Source organism: Podarcis gaigeae (genome assembly GCF_964106915.1).
Source record: "Podarcis gaigeae genome assembly, chromosome: 3".
In the NCBI taxonomy this organism is placed as follows: Eukaryota; Metazoa; Chordata; class Lepidosauria; order Squamata; family Lacertidae; genus Podarcis; species Podarcis gaigeae.
The window spans coordinates 81,148,617-81,166,269 of record NC_139680.1 but is presented as its reverse complement, the minus strand read 5'-3'; positions in this window follow the sequence as shown (position 1 = coordinate 81,166,269).

The window sequence follows — 17,653 nt, the reverse complement described above, 5'->3', positions numbered from 1 at the left end:
GGATTGTGAGTGGTTGGCGGCGAGCGTAAAGGGCTCGATTGGCGGTTAGGCATTGGTTATAAATCTGGTGGAGGAGGGGTTAGGATAGGCTGGGCCTACCCCTCCATGGAGGGGTTCAGGATAGGCTGGGCCTGCCCCTCCATGGTTGCTGCGGAAAGGGAATTCCGTTAAAGGAATCCTGGGGCTTGCCATCTTTTCGTCCAATCCCTGGAATGGGACTAGGGCCGGCAAGCCTTCGGGGAGCAGGCGGGTGAGAGTTGAGGGTCTGTGTCTCAGCTCCAATTCTTCCCCGACTTGCTTTCCCCCGCATTGTCTTTCGGTGGTGCCCGGAAGTCAGTTCTGTCCCCAGGCGGGGGGACAGATAGTCTTAACCAATGCCTAAACAACCACTCACAGTTTGTATTTTAATAAAGTTGTGGCCAAAATCATGCCAAAATCTTAAACAAAAACTACGTGTCCGTTGTGAGTTATTTTGGGGGGGTGGATTGGGGACCTCAACACGCAAACTAAAACAACACAGATAAAATACAAAAAGCTAAAAGCATATAAAATATCATAGTTAAAAAGCAATTAAGCTGTAATAGAATTAAAACAATATGAAAACTACCTTACCTTAACATCTGAATCAGGATAGACTGTGGAGGTCCGGAACCTGGATGCGGGCCAACAAACAGTCTGAACAAACATTGGGCCACAAGAGCCCAATAGTTTGAAACACAATTTAAAACCCCAGGAGAGTAAAGTGGTCTTCATCTTGTGCCCAAATTACTAGGTATGTGTAATCACTTTGGAAGAATCCCAAATACCAGTCCCAGCCCCCCAAAGAATTCTGGGAGCTGTAGTTTGTTAAAGATGCAGAGGGCTGTTATTAGACCACTATTCCCCTCAGAGAGCTATAATTTTCAGAATTCTCTGGGAAGAAAGGATTGATGCTACCCTGAAAATTGTAGCTCTGGGAGGGTAATAAGGATTTTTTAACAACATTCAGCAGCCTTAACAAACTACATCTCCCAGGATTCCTCAGGGGGTATGACTATTTAAAATGGTATCATAGTGCTTTAAATGTATGGTGTGAATGTGGCTGAGGGAGATAATTTAACCCCCCCTCCCCCAGCCTGACTGATGCATGGCTTCACTTAAGAAAAATAATAATCATATGTGACATTTCTAATATTTGCCATGAAACAGTTGGGATTTATGAGCATATTTGGAACTTCCCCTTCCCTGCTTCAAGTTTTCTTAGAAATAATAATTATGCATGAAACACATTTTTCTTCTCCATCTTCTGCCAACCTGAGTCCAGAGCAAACCTTTATAACTGTGTGGATGCCAAAGGAAGCAAAGAAACCTGCAATGAAAGGACTAAGCAACTTCTCAGAGAACAATTCCAGCTCAACTTTTGGTCATGAAGTCCTGTTAAATGGAACGCTGCTATGCTTGTGCAAAAGAGAAGTGACAGACCCAAATTACTGGTGCTTTGTATATTCAATTAAAAGCAACGCCCAGGTACTCTTTTTAAAAATAGATGTAAATGTAGAATATGCTGTTCTGTGTGTGCTATTTCCATCAGTATACTTGCCCAGGCAGGTGCATATTTCTGGCTCATGAGCAAGGTGGGACACCAGTGTTGGATGAAATCAGGCCACAGCTTTATTGATCAAACAACAGGTAAGCGGGGTTGGCATGGCAGGAGGGTAAAAATCAGTTCCTTATTCCATTTGTGCAGAGCCTCAAGGCAACCAAACCAAACTATTATGTAGAATGGAAGGTGAGGGGGGAAGGGAGAAGGAGCGCCAAATTTTGGCATCGCTGCTGAAATTTGACAACCCAAGGTCTGCCATTGCTCAGTCCTTCCATTCTCCTTGGAATTAGGAAGCCTGGGAATTGGCCAGTGGGTCAAGCTAAGCATCTAGGATCCCACTGAGCAATGGGACAGGGAGATTCCTGCCAGCCAGTGGCCCTACTCAAGGTTTTGGCATGCCTTGAGCCAAACCTGCCCTCTGGCCCCTTATGGACCCCTCCTTTACTATGCTGTTCCCGCCCAATGCCATTTCTGCACAAAGTTGTGACAAAATTAGTTTTGCAATCCCATAACATGATGAAGCCTTTCACAGAGGGAAAAAGGTGAACCATTACCCACCAACCAAGGGCCGGCTGAGGTTGAGAGGGGAAAAAATTCATTCTCTAGACCCTCCGAGTATCCCTATTTTTCAGGGACAGTCCTGGATTTACAGAAACCATTCTGGTTTCTGATTTGATTCTCCAGTGAGGCTCTAACAGAGCAACAGTTGGTGGGAAGCTGTTGAGACAAAGTGGTTCCAACCCTTCACGGGCCTTTTAAAGGCCTAAGTCCCTCCTCCCTCCTACAAGACCTCATGTGATGATTCCAAACCTGCAGGATCTCATGAAAACACTGTGGGGAGATGCAGTAAGCTCCATCTCTCAACCACTCTTGGAGATCCTGCCAGGAGTGCCAGCTTGGCCCTGTGACCCATGACTATGGGTGCCATGCAGCGTGCATGGCCCTGGCACTAAATTTGTGGGGCCCTTCGTGGGGAATTTTGTGGGTGCAGCGTCACTTGTCCTGCTACAGTCATCCATTCATTTTATTTGTATGCCACTTTTCCACACACAAAAAATCATGCTCAAAGGGAAAACAGGAACACATTTCAAGCAAACACTGCTAAAACAATGTCACAATAATATAGCAAAACAACAGCACAGTAACAACTTCATAATAACATAGTAAACCAGTGCTTTTTTGGGGGGGGGATACTCAAGGGTATGCAGTACCAGCACATTCCCACCCCCCAAATGTTAAACGTGTGGCACATGCAGCACCCAATAGCAAAAATAACAAGGAAGCTTCACAGTTTCACCTCAGTCCTAGAAAGAAGCCTCTCATGCTGTTGCTCCCAGGACCTCTCCTGCAGCAGCTTCTTATAAGGCTTCCAAAAGGTGTTTAGTCTCTAAAGGGTTTTCTAGCCCAACCCCCTGCAATGATGGCCCTGTGAGAAGGGACTGTGATCATTCCAAAAGCATTAAGAGCAGAAGAAGAGCCATAATGGGCCAGATCAAAGGCCCAATCCCAAGCCGTGATCTTTCTAGAGGCGTAGGATGAGGGGGTTGGCAGAGAGAGAAGATGGCCACCAGATTTAAATAGCTTTGAGAAGCAAAAGAGCTGCCACTGTGGCAGAAGATTGTGGCATTTTTATTGTGTGGAAGGGGAAAAGGAAGCAGAAAAGAAAAAGGAGAAGAAGCCGTTACCACCACAATAAGCACACTAGCCTCTCCTTTGTGAAATCAGGTGACCCCGAGAACACACATATACACTTGATGAATGATGAGTGGAGGGGGGAAGGATGGGTTTGCTACACCTCTAAATTTAGCAGAACTCTGATCCCGATTACCAACAAATTGCCTATGAAATCTAATAGACAAGCAAGACTTCTTTCTTAAAACTAGCCTTTGTCCACAGTTAGTCAAGCAAGGGCTATTATGATGACAATAGGGAGCACAGGACATAATTAGAAGCACATTGTTACCCCCTCAAACTCTTTCCCAGCAATGTTTAATCCTACTTCTATCATTTCTGCTCTCTTACCTTTCTGCATCATTGTTATTACTGTTAATTTCCAGGTCCGTATCTAGGCATGCCCACTGTATGCTGTGTATAATGCAATCAAACGCTCAATTATAGGGCAAAAGGAGAGAGCGAGTACCCTAATGGCACCACGTGTGCTGTCAGCAGAGAACGGAGACCATAAGTTTCCATAGCATCCTGCATACTTCTACCTCTCGCAGTGTTTAATGGAAGCTAACGTAATAGGGCAAGCTCAGTGGAGGCCTTGCTGGATTAATAGACGTTGTGAGGCATCTCTGCAAACACACTAATCTGCTGAATGTTTTAAAAAGAACTGGCCTCACGTGGATGTTGGGCATATTCAAATGGACTTGCAAGTCAAGTACACACAGCCACAGATACACGTCAGGTTAGATGAGACCAGAGTGATCCATGACTGTTAGGGCATCAGATAGGAAGTAGAGGGAGCCAGGGTGGGAAACCCACAGGGGGAAGGCTAAAATTTAATAATAATAATAATAATAATAATAATAATAATAATAATCCCCCTCCCATCTGGCTGGGTCTCCCCATCACTCTGGGCGGCTCCCAACAGAATATTAAAAACATCATAAAACATCAAACATTAAAAACTTCCCTAAACAAGGCTGCCTTCAGATGTCTTCTAAAAGTCAAATAGTTGTGTATTTCCTTGACATGGGATGGCAGGTGCCACTACTGAAAAGATCTACCTGACTGACAGTTGTGTCTTCCCAGAAGGACTGTCTTGCGGCCAGCAGCACACCAGCTAAATGCTCGATTATCACTTGATTCTTTAGCCTTGGTGGGCTCAAAACCAAGTTTTTGCCATCCAGAACATTATGTTCTGCAACTGAGCTAGGTCCCTTTCCCCTCAACTCGGCAATAGAGCACATATTTGCATGCTGAATGTTAAAAGGGTCATGTAGTTGGTGATGTGATAGACCTGTGCATCTGCTAGTCAGACCAGTTAATACTAAGCTGGATAGTCTGGTCTGGTATAGGGATCTTCTTATGTTTCCATGCAGCAAACACAAAGACTCCCAACCAGGATATGGAAGTATGCACCAACTTGTTCTTTCTGCAGTTGGGCATTGGTTTGACCTGTAGGTGCTGTAACTGTTCCAACCACTTCCTGTAGTGTCAAGGATGGTTTCCTGTGTTTGGGGTCATGGGGACAACTTGGTCTCCATGTAAAATGAGTTCATCATGGTTCAGCTGCCTATGTTAACACAGTGGATGGAATGGCGGTGCGTCAGTGAAGCCCAGGGGGGTTACAGATGGTGTGCTAGTAGTTTCTATTTCAGGGCAGTGGAATGAAAGTACACACAGGCACTGCAGATGCACCAAAGATTTTCCCAGGAGAGAAAATAAGACCAACAGCAAAAAGAAGGCAGCCTTTCCAGCTGCCATTCTCCAGTGGGAGAATGTTTACACTGGTCTAGGTTTGTTGTTATTTAAATAAAATGGAGCTGAGAGCCATTTAAATAGATTTGGAAGACTATTGGTTATGAATAACTCAGTTTCTTTCTTAAGTTGCAAACAAAATAGCTTTCTCTTTGAAAAGACAAAGGAGAGGATGCTGCGAAAGAGACACTGAAGCATTGGTAAAAGGAGTCAGGAAATATAAATAGCCTGCAGGTGACTGAATGGGGTTAAAAGGGAAGGCAGGAACTTGACAATGCATATATCACAGAATATTCAAAGTGTCTTAGACTTTGTCACCTGAAAGTGTGACAGGGCTTTAGTAAGAGGTAAAAGAAATCTCCCTTTGGTAAAGAGGCAGTCAAAAAAATTGTGAAATGGGGAGGTGCCATGGGGATACCTTAGTATTTTTTCACCCATTGTCTTCTGATGTCAGTATAACTTGGCCAGATAGGAAGCTGAGTTGCACCAAGACCTTTATGATAACTGCCTAATCTGCTGGAAGTTCCACACTATCATTCCACTTGAAACAGTCATGGCTTCAGCCAAAGAAACCTGGGAACTGTAGTTTTTTAAGTGTGCTGAGAATTGTCAGGAGACCCCTGTTTCCCTTAGAGAGGTATAACTTCCAAAGTGGTTAAACAACCAGTCCCTCTTCCAGTGAACTCTGGAAATTCTGCTGCTACCTGTCCCTCTTCCAGTGAACTCTGGGGAAACCCAGTCGTCGTCATCATCATCATCATCATCATTGCTCTGTACAGGGAATAGAGTTCTCCAATAACAATTCTCCACACCCTTTGCAAATGACAGCTCCCAGAATTCTTTGGGGGAAGCTATGACAGTTAAGGTGGCACAAAAGTGCTTTAAATGTAGTTTGTAGTGATTTTGTACCAATCCATAAAAAATTATTGGGGTTGGGCACTACACAAACACAGCAATGTTACAATGAAATAAAGCTACGTTATATATTTTATGCTATGTCTCAAACTTCATTCAGAGAACAAAAGTAGTGCAAAAATTAATATGCATAGTGAATATCAGTTGTTGTTTTTCAGATTTGCATGGTGTAGTAAACTCAGTTCAAATATTTGTCAAATATAGTTACAGCATGAGTGGGGTTGAAAAATTCAGGAAACGAATGTGTTGTGTTTCTTTAAAAAGGCCAAGGCAAGCAAAACATGACAGCTGCTGCTGCTGCTGTTACCTTCAGCACTGACTTCTTTGCACTCTCTCTCTCTCTCTCTCTCTCTCTCTCTCTTTCTCTCTCTGTGTGTGTGTGTGTGTGTGAACATGCAGCAACAGAAAATGCTGTGAAGAAGTAGGGCTGATGAAGCAGGTGCCAATTAAGCAGTCATTCACATTTTTAAAAAGCCTCCATTATTAAGTGAGGCTGTAGGGTTTGTGTAATGATTCGCGACAGATAAGGCCAATTCGGAGGAGCCACAAGCTATTTTTCTTCAGGAAGTGGACTGTTTTTATTAACTGAAATCAACCTTTTTGGATTTTATTTTTTTAAGAAAGGCACTCCTATATATGATATAGCAGTACTGTATCACTTTACAAATGAAAAACAGCTCTTTGGATAGTTACTATTTATTACTATTACTATTATTATTATTCTTAGTTACTAGCCACATTTTTTTTGCCTGATAAGTCAGTGTGATTTACAAAAAAACAAACAAAAAATAAGCATATTTTAAAACCAATTTTAAAAATCATACATTATGAAAAGGTTTTAAGTTGCATGATTAAAAAAGAAAGAATGGTGGCAAACTCTGGATTATAGTAAATGTATGGATATAGGGACACACATACTTAAATCTAAACATTAAGGAACTATTAAGAAGTTAGAAAAATCTAACACACTGGTTAACATTCTTGAAAAATCTACATTCTTCCATTGAAAATATTTTGAAACACCACTGCTCTTGTAGTGCAATAGTCCATGTAACTGAAATGGCAACTGAAATTGCCAGTGTTTGCTTATTTGCGCTATGCCCAAAATAGAAATCAATCCAGTGACTACCATTCTCTGCAGTTGCTGCTTTCAGTCTGCACACGATACATAATTGATTGCGTGTGCCCCCCCCCCAAAAATTGCATTGTTTCTTTCGCAATGAAGTGGTGTGCACTTCAATATGAAGTGGTGTGTACACAAGAACAATGTAATTCGTGTATTTTTGTAACAGGGACGAGATGAACAACAGAGTTCTTGGCAGAAGACAAACTGCAGCAGAATGGAAACAGTGCTGCACGAGACAGTTACAGGTCAGAACAAAAAATGATGCCTTCTTACATCACTAGTGATGGCTGTGCATATTCTCTAAGCAATGTTTTGCTTTTTAAATTGTATGCATGAATTCCAAATGTCCAAGTACCACCTCTGAATATGCAGCAGGAGCCAAAGAAAGATAAAACAACATGATTCCAGCTGAGCAGCTATGCATTCATGCTAAGTACCAAAAGTCATACATAATTGAAAATGGCTTTCAGTTTTCTTTTTCACTTTCTTCTTAAAATATGCAAGGATATGAACACTTTTACAAATGTTCTCTCATGCAATATTAAGGGTCCAGCATCCTGTAAATTAGGAATGTAGGTTTCGGCATAACCTTAGTTAGCCACTTCTCAAAGCTTGTGGCAGTTTCCATCCTAGATAGTTCCTTGAAATACGGTTTCACTTATAGCTATGTATTTTATTTTTAATGTATACCATTAGTGATACTACATGCACCATTAACATTTTAAGATATTTTAGTTCCCCAAGGGGGTATTTAAACTCAAAACCTTGATGCTTTATGAAGTTAGGGTCTGATCATCAACAGTTTGATTTCAAGCTTCTTAACAGATGGGCCATCTTTTCTTATGATTCCATATGAATAAGAGAATACACATTTTATTTATAGATCAAATGTCCAAGTCTTTGAGGCTTGCTTGTCAGTCGTTGTTTTAATGTTCCTTATGTAAAAGCTTTTCATTAAAACTTTGAAAGGAAGTTGATGTATACTGGGCACCCTTTAAGGGAAGTTTAATCCCAACATCTTTCAAAAACTTTTTAAGCAGAGGAAACCAAACACTGTCCCACAAACAGTGCTCTTCAATGTTTATTTCTTGAAGGACCTCGCAATGGCAAAGCTTCCATGGATTTCAACACAGCTACTTCAGAGTAGCTCCATCAAATTTATAGTCACTGACTATGCACAGAATGCCACTCCTCTCTGGTGATCAGTCAGCTCCCAGGGTCAGTTGCTAGTCTCTATGAGGACCAAGGCTGATCAGTGCAGAGAGTGCTGAGCTAGAGGAAGCTGTGCTGTGGCTCATCCCTGAAAGGTGAAGCCCTGTTTTGCCCCAATGCTTGGGCTTCTCTAGGGCAGCAGCTGTTGCAGAGCGCACCGTCCATTCGCAGTATCGTCAATTTGGGGCATGGCTTTTCAGTTTCACCCATCACCACCACCACCAGCCATGGCTTATGTATAAGCTAAACAAGTGATAGCTTAGGGCCCCACTCTCTTGGGCCCCCCCAAAAAAATAAGGGGAAAAAACCCTGGATGTACATTTCCAAAATATAAGATAAAAAAACCAAATAAAATAAAACTTACATACAGCAACAGTGTTTTGTGTTGCGTAGGCTCCTATGATGTAAGTAATGGGCCCCGCCTGCTAGCCTGCTCCCTAAAATATCACTGGTTAGATACATATTAGGTCCATAAATTACCATATAGCATACATTCAACAAAAAAACCCAGCTACAATTTGTTGTTGACAAATGACAGTTGAACATATAAAGGGCCCCGTTACCTTCAGTAGCTTAGGGCCTCATCAAACCTAAATCCGGCCCTGACACCAGCCCATCCCACTTCAGGAATTTCCAGATACGATGGTCACTTCTTTTTTGCATTTCAAAAAAGAAGGTATGTAGCACCAAAGAAACAGGACAAAAACAGATTTGCATAAAATTTGCATAAGCTAATGCATACGCCAGGATGCACATTTAGAAATGATTATTATAATTTAAGTAGGAATGCAATACATCTCATCATAAAGGGGAAGAATGTGATCAAGTTACCTGTGTCCATGTGCTCACTACTGATAGGCAACTTAAGGATCTTTTTCTCTTTTCTTACCATGCTTTATCTTTAAGCCAGATAGGCTCCCAAAGAAAGGACAGCTTCAGGGTAAATAGGGCACTAGTGGGAGCGGGGGGCACTGTGGTCTAAACCACTGAGCCTCTTGGGCTTGCCGATCAGAAGGTCGGCAGTTCGAATCCCTGCGACTGGGTGAGATCCCATTGCTCTGTCCCAGCTTCTGCCAACCTAGCAGTTTGAAAGCACACCAGTGCAAGTAGATCAATAGGTACCGCTGTGGCGGGAAGGTAAATAGCATTTCCATGCACTCTGGCACTCGTCACGGTGTCCTGTTGTGCCAGAAGCCGTTTAGTCATGCTGGTCACATGAAAAGCTGTCTTTGAACAAACGCCAGCTCCCTTGGCCTGAAAAGCAAGATGAGCGCTGCAACCCTATAGTCGCCTTTGACTGGACTTAACCGTCCAGGGATCCTTTACCTCTAAAAAATAAAAAATAGGGCACTTGACACACCCTATTTGCAGATGTGTAAAGGGGGGTTAGGACACGCACAGTGCAAACCTATACACATTTCCTCAGGTGCTTAAGTCCTACTGTGCTCAGTATGGGTTGCTCCCAAGTAGTTGTGCATAGCGTTGTAACTCAAGTTAGCAAAAGCTCTTCCAAATCCATTTGTGGGGAACTTGTAAAATCCTCATCACATCCTTCCTCCCCTGCCACCTCCAAAATGCAGCCAGACCAAAGCCGGAGTCAAACCAGGTTCAGTTAATATAGCTGAAATAATTTTAAACTCATTCCCCCAAGTGTGAAGGTTATTTATTTAACTCTTTTGCATTTCAGCTTCCCCTGGAGCTTTGCACATGTTATTGTGTTCTTTTAGGTGTGTGACAAGGTGACGGGGTTGCGTGGGCTTGAAGCACTGTCACCAAACAGAGGAAACATATCTCTTGGGAGTCACTGACCCTGGTGGCAACATTTCAAAGGATGCTGAAAATGCTGTGCTTTGCAGCGCTCCGCAGCTGAGGTGGTACATCATTTTGCAAAAAAAAGAAGAAGAGAAAAATGCACCTATTTTAATTTTAAATGAAGGAGATACACGTGCAGAAATATAGTAGCAAAGAAGCCTAAAAATAATTTTGAAAGCTTGGTGCAGAAATCCCTTGAGATGGAGTTAAAATAAGAGATAACATTGACTGTCACAGTTAACATTTCATGGACCTTGGAAGGGGTATGTGTTCTCATCCAAAGATGTGTGCAGGCAATTACGGGCCACTGCAGTCAATTTTGGGGGATTGTTGGAGCAAAAAGGGGCAAAATCTGGCCTCCTAACAGCTGTTTAATAAGTTATTTAATAAGTTAAATAAATAACAGCTATGGTGCTGGAGGAGACTCTTGAGAGTCCCATGGACTGCAAGAAGATCAAACGTATCCATTCTTAAGGAAATTAGCCCTGAGTGCTCACTGGAAGGACAGATCCTGAAGCTGAGGCTCCAATACTTTGGCCACCTCATGAGAAGAGAAGACTCTCTGGAAAAGACCCTGATGTTGGGAAAGATGGAGGGCACAAGGAGAAGGGGACGACAGAGGACGAGATGGTTGGATAGTGTTCTCGAAGCTAGCGGCATGAGTTTGACCAAACTGCGGGAGGCAGTGGAAGACAGGAGTGCCTGGTGTGCTCTGGTCCATGGGGTCACGACTAAACGACTAAACAACAACAACAACAGCTGTTTAAAAGCTATCGCCAATTTTCCATTATGGACATGCACATGTATCAGCCATGCCAGCCCCCAAATATGCCATCCCTGCTAGGGCCAGCACTTTTTAGTGTTGCTGCACCATAAATAGGAAACCTATTTGCACGCACCTCTACGCCTTCATTACATTAAAAATAAACAGTTTGCAAAGCAAAGGAGAAAAGGGCATGGGTGGTCAAGGTGCTGCGTAAGTGTGTTTATGAACATGCATATACATTAGTGAAAATAATCTTTAGAATGCATCTAAATGGTAAAAATTACTTTGCTATAATCTGAATAATAGGGAAAAAAATGCATACGAAAATGTGTATAATGGGAGAAATTTACACTAAAATGCTGATGAAGTTCCATGCGGGTTTTTAAAGAATACCATTTTTTTGCTCTATAAAATACGGTATATACTGCAAAGTGCTGTGGAGATTTGAACTTGAAATGCATGGACTGAACCCCAGCTGTCCCTCGAAGTTCTCCGTATTTTGCAATACAGTTCTCTGAAAAATGCCTATCTTGGGGAAAGATACATACAAACATGTATGTACTAGCAAAAGTATTGTATAGAAATACTGATATTGTGGGAAATTGCTTGCCTAAATCTGTGTATTAGGCAAATTTACAGATTCTATGATATGAGCATGAAAATGTATACAGACTGATAAGGAAATACTGTGAATTGAATTTAAGATTGGGGGGAAATGAGAAACCGTGAGAAACCAAAGTAGACCGATTCACACATCCCTGAGGAGCGAATATAAATCTCCTCGTGGCCTCAGGGCTAGTTTCAATGCAGTTCCCACAATTGCAAGAGTTGTGGGCCTTGTAGGAAGTGTGCATGCCCAGCTATGGGTTGGAGGCGCTTGGTGGGAGGAATGAGGCCATTTTAGCTGGGAGGAAAGTTTTGTCCAGACTGATCCCCTGTGAGGTGATTTGGATTGTCAGCAAAGTATTTTTTGCTGCTGAATTTCCTTCTCACCTGTTCAGTCCCATACTTTTCTACCTTGTCCCTGGCAACTAAAATGTTTTCCCTCCTTTGCTGTTTCCCAGCAACCTGAATGAATCCATCTCCAATTGTAATTTTGTCAGTGAAGTGATATTTAGTGGGCTCTGCTTTCCGTCACCACTGAAACCATTGCAACTAAGGGATTAGGCTCTATGTTCTCAGCTCTGCCACCACTAGAGGTGAGGGAGAAATCTGCTCCATTACATTTTCAGGAGAAAATAATTTGCACTTCCTCAGCCAAAAAGCAAACTGAAACCCAGCTATGCTTTGAAAGTCACACTTCTCCAAATTTCGTGAAGATTTATAACCTAAAACTATCCATAGGAATGCATATATTACAGAAAACTATGTATTATTATTATTATTATTATTAACATATCCTATCCTTTTTTTCAAGGAGCTCAAGGCAGTGTGCATAGTTCTTCCTCCTCCTTTTATCCTCACAACAACCCTGTGAAGTAGGTTAGGCTAAAAGACTGTGACTGACCCAAGGTCACCCATTGAGCTTTGTGGCTGAATGGGGATTTGAACCCTGGTCTCTCATGCCCTAGTCCAACACACTAAGCATGATGCCATTCTGGCTCTCATCCTGACAAAACTGACAGGTCCATCCCTTCCAAGCGGCCACTGTTGCTAAGGAAGAAGTCCTTTTCACCCATTACTTTGCTCGAGCAAAGTAGGAAAGAACCTTGAATGGCAGCTGGCCATAACAGAGAGAGTATGCCCTCTCCTCCAGTTTCCTGAGCCTACTTTCTTCTCCCTCCTAGCCACTGAACTAATACTTCCCCCTCCCCAGAATCCCTCCACAAGTTTTCCACAGGCCCCTGCTTGTGTTTCCATATGATAGAGTCGTGAGACGTGCAATTAAGATGTATCCTTGAGATTCATTGAAAAGAAAGCCTTTCTACATCTTTGCTTTCCTCTTGAAATATCTTCAGCCTGTACAGCATCATCTGCAAAAAATGTGGGAGTAATTTATCAGAAAGACCGATTTACCTTTCTTGGTGTTCTGAATGCAAATCAGCTAATAAGAGTCGCAAGAAGCCACACAAGCAAAGCTGCTAGAGTTGTTTTGTTTGGGGTTGTTTGATTTTTTTAAGATACAGCTGATTCAAAATGGTTTCTCTTGGGGTGCATACAGATGTTCCTGCAAACAGAAGTAGGTATGGACTTTTCTGTGGTAGAATGAGCTTTGCCTCCTCCTCCTCCTTCTTTTCTCTCTCTCTCTCTCTCTCTCTCTCTCTCTCTCACACACACACACACACACACACACACCCAAATTTAGTCTCTTGATCAGAATCTCTCTCACAAAAACTTCAGGTGGACTATGAACTTTGTGTTTCAAAAGCCTTTCATGTTTATGTACTCAAACACTTGTACTTGTTTTAAATAGAAAAAACCCCATTGCTATTTTTTTCACATTTCAAACACTGCTGAGAAGCTGGAAGAGGTGGTTTGCTGACTGACACAAGGACCAGCCAATCTTCTCTGGGCAAAACTAGCTTCTACCAAAAACTGGGGCGGGGGGATGGTTTTCCTTTAACTTTATCGAGGTGCCCAAAATGTGGTCAGTGCACTGCTGCAGTTGGCTCCCTGCTCAAATGTTATATGCCCTTCCCAGTTTTCCCCAGGGAACTGGCTTGCATAGAGAAACTGAGCAGAATTAATGCCCGCTCATCAACTTTGCATTAAGAGTTCAAACCTCCTGAAATGGCTGAATGAGGCTAAATTCCTCACAGGAAACTGGCTCTGAGCAGGACATAATGGGGAGTTAAATCCTGCTTCTTTGGCTGTGCATGCTGCTACCTTCAGGGAACCATCGCTGGTATGCACCCAAGCCCTGCCCATCAACTGACATCATCCACCCACCAGAGGAAGTGTTACCAGCTGGCTGACTGACTGGTAGACATGGTTTTGACCCTTGGGGCTAAAGGGAAACCCTTGGCAGGCCAAGATTTCCCCATGGTCTGCAGAGTTCCCACCCCTGAAGTAGGGCATGAATGCCTACAGCATGATCTGCTTTTTCCAGATAGGGATGCAGCTGGCAAATCAATACATTGTTTGGGACAAGTGTCTAGAACAATATCTATTCTCAGTGTTCTAAAAATGTATGTATAGAAAGATTTCTTACCGCAGCATTCAAAATGCTGCACACAAAAGACTAAACATAAAGAGAGTTCTCAAAGCCAGGGAATATGACTGTATCAACATCTGTTTCTGAGAGTAAAGGATGCAGCTATTATAGCTGTCACAGCTGATAAATATATTATAAATAGGACCTAAGCATATCACACCATTCCCCCCCCCCCCAACATTTAACAGATCCCTTAAAGCAAATAGAGCAGATTTATTAGCTAATCTAAATGTTAAAGGACAACTTTACACACTGTACATTTTTAGGATGTGGCATGAATCCAAAGCAAAACTGACCTGAAATTTGCAATCCAACGGATTGCAATCCTATTTCATTAACTTCTTTGGCAGTTAAACCAATGATGTGTGATAAGATCAGTTCTGGCTTGCCCTTGAAATCTGCAGGGGGGGGGGAATAACACACAACTTACTCTTCAGTAACTTCACACATTTCAAGTCACATTATATGTAAACAAATAAAATAAAAAATATGACAAAGACAAGTGTTGGGTGTTTGTTGTGATATGTGGCAAGTTAATAGTGTATTTACCAGTACAAACTATATTGTTTCCCAACTCAATTAAATTAAAATTAATAGAATGTATTAAGTTTGATCGCATTAATTTACATTTCATTTTCAGAAAGACAAAATAATTTCGTTAAACAAAGCTAATGAATTATAAAATCAGGAAATCAGTAATGCAAGTTGTGCATGGAATGATGGTGAGCAAGTTTATATAATTAGAAATCAAAAACAATATTGTTTGATGATACATCTGTCATGATCATAAGGGTACCAAAAGCTTTGCCCCCCCCCTCACCTGCAGCCATATAAGCCGCTCCCCTCACTCTACCACTTCCAAGCTATCCCTCTCCCAACAGAACTGGCCACCTTAATGGTGAGTTTCTGCTGCTGACACCAGTCCCAACAAAAGGCGGGAGAATAAGGAGGAACTTGGTGGAGTCCACCATCTGAGGAAAAGCTGCTCTAGCAGACATCTGAAGTAGATGGGGGAAAGCACCAAAAGGGAAAAAAGAGAGAGATTGATATGAGCCACTGCTTCTTGAATTCTGAATTTGTCCATCTGTGTCGCCCGAAGCAATGGAAGGAGGCAAACACACATTTCAAAAGTTCATATAATTTATTTAAAACTAAAATAACTGTCAGCTCCAGAAGTTAACTCTTTCTTGGCTGGTCCCAAACCCAACCGTGTGTGTGTGTGTGTGTGTGTGTTGGGGTGGGGGGATTTGAAGGAACTGAATGGAGAAATAAACTAGATGTGATATCTTATTCAGCCGCATCAGAGTTTTCAAATATTATGCATGCAGTCTGCAACCAGCTGATTTCTGAATTGCTCCAGTAGATGAGTTTCATAGATGTTTATTTTCAAATTCAGTTGTCAGCACACTGCCAATTCATAAAACTAATCCTGCAGTAATATCAGCCCATCGCTAAATAGGTTGACAGACTGCGCTGCATTTTTTTTTTTATAGTGGATCATTTAAATCATGAATCATTCATAGTCTCACACAGGTGCTGAAAACAGTGCAAAACCCGCTGTATTGCTAGAGAAGCCTGGCACAGGAGTGCAGCAATGGACAGAATAGTTCTGTCCTCTGCAGTAGACCTAATTATATTGGCTTAAGCAGACAAAAGGCAAGCAAACCGTACTGCAGAAATAAAAGCCCCAGAAAGTCTATTTTCATTGTATTGTATTTATACGGTGCAAGCAGTAAATATATCCAATAAATTGTAATTTATTCAAACTGGAAAAAAGCACACACTCAGGTGTGAATCACAACCAGCCAGACTTTTATGCAATAATGAAATATATGTAGCCCTGTTCACCTGATCCCCATCCTTTGTATCTGGAGATAATTAGCATCAGAATAAGTCCCCTCCACTGGGTCTTGCGGAAATCACAATGGGGAAAATGACTAGCATGGTTCTGTTTTCCCATAATACAGTCACAAAGCATGTTTGTTGATGACACTCTATCTCCACTCCAAAAAAAATCTGGCAATAAAGTATTTCAGAAACCAGCAGGTTGCAAACACTGTACATAATATTTGGCAGAATTTTCAAATTCCTGTTGGACATAACTATTTTGGGGGGGGGGGGATAAAGATATGCAAGGGCCACCTTGCAGTTGTGATGGGAGCCATTTCCTCCTGCACACACAAAAACCCCCAAGGAAAATATTGATTCCCCTTCTCCCATTTCGCCCCCCCCCCCAGGTGCAAGTGATAAAAATAGGACATTTGAAAGAAGTTTCTCTCCCTGCAACATTTAAGCAAGCATTTCATGCCTCTCTAAAGTCCTCTGACTGACTCTAGGGACAGCTTCCAGATGGATCCTTTAGCATTACAGAGTGAGTTGAGTGTGCAACAGACTTCTGAAGTAAATTTTGACATTGTGTTTTAAAATAACAGGGCTACAGCCAGGTCATACTGCTAGAGATCCCTTGAACCCAATTCAAAGCTTAGCGACATTAGAGATTATATTTGACTGGGTTACTAAACAAGCAACATTCTTGAAATTGGGAAAGAACTTCCAAAAATTGCACACTATAGAGCAGGGGTCAGCAAACTTTTTCAGCAGGGGGCCGGTCCACTGTCTCTCAGACCTTGTGGGGGGCTGGACTATATTGGGGGGGGAATGAACGAATTCCTATGCCCCACAAATAACCCAGAGATGCATTTTAAATAAACGGACACATTCTACTCATGTAAAAACACGCTGATCCCCGGACTGTCCGCGGGCTGGATTTAGAAGGTGACTGGGCCAGATCCGGCCTCTGGGCCTGAGTTTGCCTACCCATGCTATAGAATATCTTCAAATGTGAAGGCTTAAAAGCTTTTTTCAAAACCCTGCACTGCTTAAAAAATTATTCCTCTGGAGTTCTTCAGTGCTCCACAGGCAACCTCCAGCCACTCTTCTTGAGAAGTTCAGTAGAGGACATCCTGATGTCACACCATCCCTCCAAAAACAGGCATTCCAGGTAGGCACGGGGCAGAAATTCAATCCAGTTCACATTTAAAGGTGTACTTACCTAGTCAGCATAGGGACGCGGGTGGCACTGTGGGTAAAACCTCAGCGCCTACGACTTGCCGATCGCATGGTCGGCGGTTCGAATCCCCACGGCGGGGTGAGCTCCCGTCGTTCGGTCCCAACTCCTGCCCACCTAGCAGTTCAAAAGCACCCTTAAGTGCAGGTAGATAAATAGGTACCGCTTTATAGCGGGAAGGTAAATGGCATTTCCGTATGCTGCTCTGGTGCTGGTTCGCCAGAGCAGCTTTGTCAAGCTGGCCACGTGACCCGGAAGTGTCTGCGGACAGCACTGGCTCCCGGCCTCTAGAGTGAGATGAGCGCACAACCCTAGAGTCTGTCAAGAATGGCTCGTACGGGCAGGGGTACCTTTACCTAGTCAGCACTTTCCAAAATGGCATATGAACCAAAACTCATCTGTCCTTCAACATTTGCACACCTCCCAATCTTGCAATCCAGTTCTCCAGCAATTATACACAAAAGTGCACATACTAGGGTTAAGTGTGTATAAAAATGCATGTATTCGTGAAAATAGCATACAATATTAGGGGAAATTTCAAATATGTATATTAGCCCAAAGTGCATACAGAGGTATTAGGAGAAATTCATGCT